The sequence below is a fragment of the Rhincodon typus genome, chromosome 37 (genome assembly GCF_021869965.1).
Source record: "Rhincodon typus isolate 14 chromosome 37, sRhiTyp1.1, whole genome shotgun sequence".
NCBI lineage: Eukaryota > Metazoa > Chordata > Chondrichthyes > Orectolobiformes > Rhincodontidae > Rhincodon > Rhincodon typus.
The window spans coordinates 10313839-10321923 of NC_063368.1; positions in this window are offsets into that span (position 1 = coordinate 10313839).

An 8085-nucleotide genomic window follows, 5' to 3' on the forward strand; every position below is an offset into this window, starting at 1 on the left:
AGGGAACAATCATTTGAACAATTTGTAGGAGACTCTTGAGGTAGGAGGCACAGTTTCAAAATAAAGATTCTCCGTTTAGGAATGAAATGAGTACTTTTGCATTGTTGTTTAGTATTTGAATTCCACAGTGAACCTTAGAGGCTCTGTCATTGAATGTATTCAAGACAGAGTTGAGGGATTTTTAGGGGGCGTGCTAGAAACTGTCATTAAGTCACAAACGGATGGGCAATAACTTATTAAATGGCAGAACGTGCTCAAGGGGCTGAATGTCCTGGTTTCTGTTGAGATGTGCTTTTCAGAAGGAAGAACTACTTTTCAAATTACAAACCCTGTTAGCTTGCTTGATGCAAAGTAAAATAATAGGACCTTGTCATTATTGCTTATAGAAATAAACTAGATGGCAAAAGACTACACTAGACCAGTTTTTCATGATTAGCATTTAATTGTGGGGATAAGATGCCTGTGCTATGCTGCCATGTGATTAGGCTGCAAATACTCTAACCTCACAAGAAGAATAATCGTTTGGGTAAGCTGTTGGAGAAAGTCTGGCATAGATGGGATGATGAACTTGTAGTCAGTTAACAAATTAACAGCAAACAAAGCAGTTGGGATGCTTTAAATGGAGCAATTTGGGAGAGTGGGCTCACAGAGATGGTTTTTTAATCATAGAATCCCTACACTATGGAAGTAGGCCATTCAGCTCAAATCCACACTGACTTTCCAAAGAGCATCCCACCCTGTCCTGTAACCCTGTCTCTCCCGTGGCTAATCCACCTGGCTCTCACATCCCTGGACACTAACGGCAATTTAGTGTGGCCAATCCACCCTAACCTACACATCTTTGGCTGGTGGGGAGAAACCCATGCAGACACGGAGAATGCGTGAACTCTACACAGACAGTCACCAGAGGCTGGAATTGAATCTGGGTCTTTGGAGCTGTGAAGTAGCAGTGCTGACCACTGAGCCACCATACCACCCGCAGTGAGCCAAAGGTTGGTGTATTATGGCAATGTGACTGATGAAGTTGACTGGAATTTCAGAGCTATATGTTTTGCTAAAAAAAAACTGCGTCTCTATTCATACAACCATGCCACAACGGTGACATTGATGTTAGTCCACAGGTAACTCCAATATTTTCATGTATTTACAGAGCATCTTGATAGATGTACTGAATGGCTGACTCCTGTGTTGCAATATTATAGGTCAGATTGACATGTTTCCTGGTAATAATTCAAGGAATGGTGTGATTTATTGTCTTGCAATCTGAATCCAATGCTAATTATCAGCTGAGATACCAGAGTTGCAATAATTGGACAAAGGCATGGTCCCTATTTTAAGTGCCATCTATCACATTACTCTCCTAAATCCCCCATGTCCTGGTTTAACAGAAAATAGGAGCAGGAGTAGACCCTTTGGCACATTTAGTGCCCAGTTCCTTCTTTGACCCATACCCTTTTGATCCCTTTTAGTCCTAAGAACTATACTTAATACTTCAAAAATATTCAATATGGTATCTTCAACCATTTTCCGTAGTGCAGAATTCCACAGGCTCTATTCTCTGGATGAAGAAATTTCCGGTTTCTGTCTTAAATGGCTATGTATCCTTAGATTGTGATCTCTGTTCTGGACTCCCCGGTCATCAGACCATTCTTCCTGCATTTACCCTGTCTAGCTGTGTTAGAATTTTACAGGTTTGTGGGTTTCCATTGGAAACTTCCCATGTAAACCTGTCATTCTAACTACAGTTTGGGCATTACTACACTTGCAAACTTGTATTGTCAAAATTGGTATTGTTAATTATGAAAACCTGAAATAGTACAGATGTAAACTTTCTAACATAGCTGATGTGTTTAAAATTCTGACGAGCACTGTGGAGATTCGGTACCCTGGAAAATGATATTTAATGCTAATTTTTTGAAATGGTATGTTCTACCTCCACAGTGAATTGAGGCAATTGGTCAACTTTATAAATGTGCTGTGCAGCATCCAAATGTTGAAGTGTTTCTTTAAATTCAAGTGATGCAGGATATGACAGCAAAGATGAAGCAGTTCACTTAAATTGTTGTTTTCATGATTAATAATTTGAGTTTTAATAATATTGCTAAAGTGAGCTGTGGCAAGTGAAATTTTCTTTTGTGATGATACATACTGGAATATTATTTCTGCCACAACTGCACAACATGGTTAATTCCTGTGATTATTCAAAATGAAATGTTTTCCTGTAATAATTGCTACCAATTTTGCTTTCAGTTGCAACTCGGTCTATTGCATTCATAATTTCAGGACTGTAGCTTCAAGTTTAAGGTAAAAGAAGAGGGTCATGTGGTCTGTTCTGCAGTCAGCTTGATAGTAGGACAATGGTTTGATTGTAATGAAATCAAAGGGACATTTGTAGAGGAAAAACATGAGGTATTTACACTTGGCAACAATGCCAGCAGTCTCTTAGTTTGAGACAGTGAGCCATCAAGAACCTCCTATAGCCCCAGAATATTGTTATAAGTATTGGTTTGTAAGCAGTTAAGCTGTAAAATAGTCCATTTGCTTCTAAGATGAGATGGTGTTGGAATCGAAGATTAGCATTTCTTCTGAGCGATGAAGTTAATGTGTTCCATGAAGGAGGAGGCAGTGAAAGCTATTTTGAGATCAAGTTACAGGCTTCTCTATGAACTGTTGAATACTACAGGCAGCAGAGGTTCTGAGAGATCAACTGAGTAATAAGGCTGTTCAACTTTGCAAACTATCACAGCTGGATGTGTGAAGAGAGGCCATTGCAATTCAAGAAGGTGCATTCTGTTGTCTTCAACACATTCCTGAAGCTTTTTCTCCCTCTGCCATAGCCAGGGAAAGAATGATCATTGGAACGGGCTTTGCTGCTAGTGCTGGATTTGAGGAACTCTCAAAGCATAAAGAAATCACCAAGGTCACTCTGAAGATGTAGGAACCGACCCGAAGTTAGATGTATTGCTATTTGCTAAAAGAGCTGTAACTCTGCAGAGTGAAAGATAAGGATTATGTAAATGGGGGATATGCAACTTTTTGCAAAGTTGCTTCAGAGAAGGAATTAGTGCTTTGTCAATGTTATCTTTGTTATTTGGCAAACATTTTAAATCATGAAACCTTGTCACTCTTATCTCCTCCCCCCCACCCTCCCCAACCATTATCCTTTAATGTGGTGTGGGACACATGGCCAGTGTTTGTCGCTTATCCCAAACTGCCCTTGAACTGAGGGGCTTGCGAGACCATTTCAGGTAGTACTTCAGTGTCAACTACATTGCTGTGGGTCTGGAGTCACTTGTAGGTCAGACCAGCTGAGGATGGCAGATTTCCATCCCTACAGGGCATTAATGAACCAGCTAGGGTTTTGCAGCAAGTTCATGGTCACCATTATTGAAGCTGGGTTTATGTTCCAATTTGCACCAGCTACCATGATGGGATTTGGACCCATGTTCCTAGAGCATTCGGGCCTCTGGATTACTTGTGACATTACGCTGCTGTCTCCAAATAATGTAATATCATCGAATAACTGGAACTTTGAATATTTTTTTAAAGCTTCTCCACTGAGGTTGAACAGCAAGATGTGGAACTCCTAAAGCCCTCTATATTCTACAGTCAGGGGAAGCAATGGCCTAGCGAATATTATTGCTAGACTATTAATCCAGAAACTCAGCTAACATTCTGGGCACCCAGGTTCAAATCCTGCCGCAGCAGCTGGTGGAATTTGAATTCAGTAAAAAAAATTTGGAATTAAGGCTCTAACAATGACCATGAAACCCTTCTCGATTGTCAGAGAAAACCCATCTGGTTCACAAATGTCCTTTAGGGAAGGAAATTTGTCATTCTTACATGTCTGGTTTACATGTGGCTCCAGACCCACAGCAGTGTGACTCTTAACTGCCCTCTGAGCAATTAGGGATGGGTAATAAATGCTGGCCTAACCAGTTACCCCCACATCCTGTGAGTAAATAAAAGAAAAATTCTCTTTTCAAAATACCTTTTTGATGGATCATTTGTCCCAATATCTGTTTGTGGCTGGGTGTTCAGTTTTGTGCCCGTCTTGGGACATTTCACCTATGTTAAAGGTGCTATATAAATATAAGTTGCCGTTGCTGCAGGTTGAGAACTCTTGGATGTGTTGGAAGGAATGCTGTCCTTTTGTGTCCTGTAAAGCTGTACGATTCTGATAACACTGTGTACTGAAGGAATTTAACTATCTTCCTATAATGAGCACGTAATTTACCTTTTGAAGGTGAGTAGCTTCTTCCAGCCTCGAGACCGACTCCCTATATGTGAGGCAGCTTGTGTGTGGAAGACAGGTTCGTGGATTGATTGATTGTCAATACTGGAATCCGGTTTTCTATCACTAGAATGCCAGAATAATTAAACTTTCTACGAAAGCCCTTTAGGCATTTGCTCAAAGACTTACAAAATATCAAACCATGATTTCTTGTTAATCAGCTGTGTATTTTTTTTTCTGCGATATGGAATGTTACTCCTTCAAAAGCACTAAGCGTACAAAAGGAATTTGAGGCACATCGCACTTAAAAAGCCTCCTGGTGTTTCGCTGTGGTCTTTTGTGTGGAATCCAACCTGAGGCAACAGATCACTTCACTGCAAGTGAGAGCCTAAGATAATAGGGATAGGAGTTGGCGATGCATCCCCTCCCCTACAATCAGATTGCTATTTAAATACACTTCATCCGTACCATGCCTCTAGGCTGCATGATTTCTACTTTGTTGTCCTGAAATTTCCGATTCCGTAGCCTTTCACGGGAGCTTTCTTTCAGGTTTCCACAGCTCTTCAAAATGTACATCCTTTTGGAGGTCCCTTTGAGAGATTTACTTTTAATTATTGGAGACTAGTTTGGTCGTTCAGTCGTAGAGCTGTACAGCATGGAAACAGACCCTTCGGTTCAACTCGTCCATGCTGACCAGATATCCTAAATTAATCCAGTCCCATTTGCCAGCATTCGGCCCATATCCCTCTAAACCCTTCCTATTCACTTACCCTTCAAGATGCCTTTTAAATGTTGTCCTTTTAAATCTTTTTCCCTCTCACCTTAAACCTATTCCTTCTAGTTTTTGTCTCCCCTGCCTTGGGGAAAAGACTTGGCTATTCACTCTATCCATGCCCCTCATGATTTTAAAAACTTCTATAAGGTCACCCCTCAGCCTCTGACACTCCAAGGAAAAAAATGGCTGCAGCCTATTCAGCCTTTCCCTATAGCTCTAACCCTCCAACCCCAGCAACATCCTTGTATAAGGGTGGTGCAGTCGTTAGCATTGCTGCCTCACAGCGCTAGGGACTTCAGTTCAATTCCACCCTCGGGCGACTGGGTGGAGTTTGCACGTTCTCCCCGTGTCTGCGTGGGCTTCCTCTGGGTGCTCTGGTTTCCTCCCAGAGTCCAAAGATATGCAGGTTAGGTGTATTGGCCATGCTAAATTGCCCCATAGTGTTCAAGAATGTGTAGGTTAGCCATAGGAAATGCAGGATTACAGGGATGGTGTAACAGGATGGGTTTGAGTGGGATGGTCTTCGGAGGATTGGTGTGGGCTTGTTGGGTTGAATGGCCCGTTTCCACATTGTAGGGATTCTAAGGAAACCTTTTCAAGTTTCACAACATCCTTCCTACAGCAAGGAGACCAGAATTGAACACCGTATTCCAAAAGTGGCCTCACCAGTGTCCTGTACAGCTGCAATGTGATGTCCCAAACTCCTATACTCATTGCATTGACCACTAAAGGCAAGCATACCCAACACCTTCACTATCCCATCTGCCTGAGACTCCACTTTCAAGGAATTATCAATCTGCACTGCAAGGTGTCTTTGTTCAACAGCACTCCCCAAAATTCTCACTACTAAGCGTATAAGGCCTGCCCTATTTGCCCTTCCACAATGCAGCACCTGACATTTATCTAAATTCAACTCTATCTGCCAGTCCTCAGCTCATTGGCCCATCTGATCAAGGTCCCATTGTACTCTGAGGTAACCTTCTTCGCTGTCCACTATACCTCCAATTTTGGTGTCATCTGCAAACTTACTAACCATACCTCCTATGTTCACATCCAAATCATTGATGAAAAGCAGTGGATCCAGCACTGATCCTTGTGGTACACCACTGGCCATAGGCCTCCAGTCTGAAAAGCAACCCTCCACCACCACCACCCACTGTCTTCTACCTTCGAGCCCGCTCTGTTTCCAAATGGCTGGGCCTCCCTGTATTCTGTGTAATCTAAGCTTGCTAACTGGTCTATCATGAGGAATCTTGTCAAACACCTTACTGAAGTCCATATAGATCACGTCCACCGCTCTGCCTTCATCAACCCTCTTCGTTACTTCTTCAAAAAAACTTGATTAAGTTGGTGAAACGCTATTTCCCACGCACAATGCCATGCTGACTATCCCTAGTCAGTCCTTGCCCTTTCGAAATACATGTAAATTCTCAGGATTCCCTCCACTAACTTGCCCACCACTGATGTCTGGCTCACCGGTCTATAGTTCCCTGGCATTTCCTTACCACCTTTCTTAAATAGTAGCACCACGTTAGCCAACCTCCAGTCTTCCAGCACCTCAGCTGTGGCTATAGATGGTGCAAATATCTCAGCAAGGGGCCCAGTGATCACTTCTTTAGTTTCCCACAGAGTTCTAGGGTACACCTGGTCAGGCCCCAGGGTTCTATCCACCTTTAATATGTCCAGCACCACCACCTCTATAATATGAACATTTTTCAAGATGTCACTATTTATTTCCACAAGTTCTCCAGCTTCCATATCCTTCTCCACGATAAACACTGATACAAAATATCCTTTTTGTATCTCCTCATCTCCTGCAGTTCCACACATAGGCAGCCTTGCTGATCTTTAAGGGGCCCTATTCTCTCCCTGGTTACTCTTTTGCCCTGAATGTATTTATAGAATCCCTGTGAATTCTCATTAACCCTATTTGCCAAAGCTATCCCATGTTCCCTTTCTGCCCTCTTGAGTAACTCCTACTGCCCTTATGCTCATCTAGGGCTTAACTCGATCCCTGCTGTCTATACCTGACATACGCTTCTGTCTTGGCCAAAATTTCAATTTCTGCAGTCATCCAGCATTCCCTACACCTACCAGCCTTGCCCTTCACACTCTCAGGAGCATACCATCTCTGGACTCTCGTTATCTCATTTCTGAAAGCTTCCCATTTTCCAGCTGTCCCCTTATCTGCCACGCCACCTCATCCCTCCCATTTCAGCTTTTGAATGTTCTTGCCTAATACAGTCAAAAATCGGCCTTTCTCCAATTTAGAATTTTAACTTTTAGATCCGGTCTATCCTCTTCCATCACTATTTTAAAACTAATAGAATTATCGTCACTGGCCCCAAAGTGCTCCCACACTGACACCTCAGTCACCTGCCCTGCCTTATTTCCCAACAGTAGGTCGTGTTCTGCTCCTTCTGTAGTAGGTACATCCACATACTGAATCAGAAAATTTTCTTGTACACGCTTAACAAATTCCTGCCTATCCAAGCCCTTAACACTATGGCAGTCCCAGTCTATGTTTGGAAAGTTAAAATCCCCTACCATAATCACATATTGTCCTTACAAATTTGCTTCTCAATTTCCTGCTGACTATTGAGGGGCCTATAGTACAATCCCAATATGGTGATCATCTCATTGTTTTATTTCTTAGCTCCATCCAATAACTTCTTTGGATTATTCCCAGGAATATCCTCCCTCAGTACAGCCATAATGTTATCCCTAATCAAAAATCCCACTCCCCTTCCTGTCTTGTTTCCCTTTTCTATTCTTACTATAGCATCTTGTACCCTGGAACAGTAAGCTGTCAGTCCTGTCCATCCCTGAGCCACGTCTGTGAATCTCTATGCTAACTCAGCCCCATGTTCCCAGCCATGCCCTGAATTCATCTGCCTTACCTGTTAGGAATCTTGCACTGAAATAAATGTGATGTAATTTATCAGTCCTACCTCGTTCTCTGCTTTGTTCCTGCCTGCCCTTGTCTGTTTGACTTGCTCCTTTTCCTGACTGCCCCAGTCTCAGACAGATCTCTTTTCTCACTATCTTCCCCCCCTTACTAGTTTAAATCCTCCCG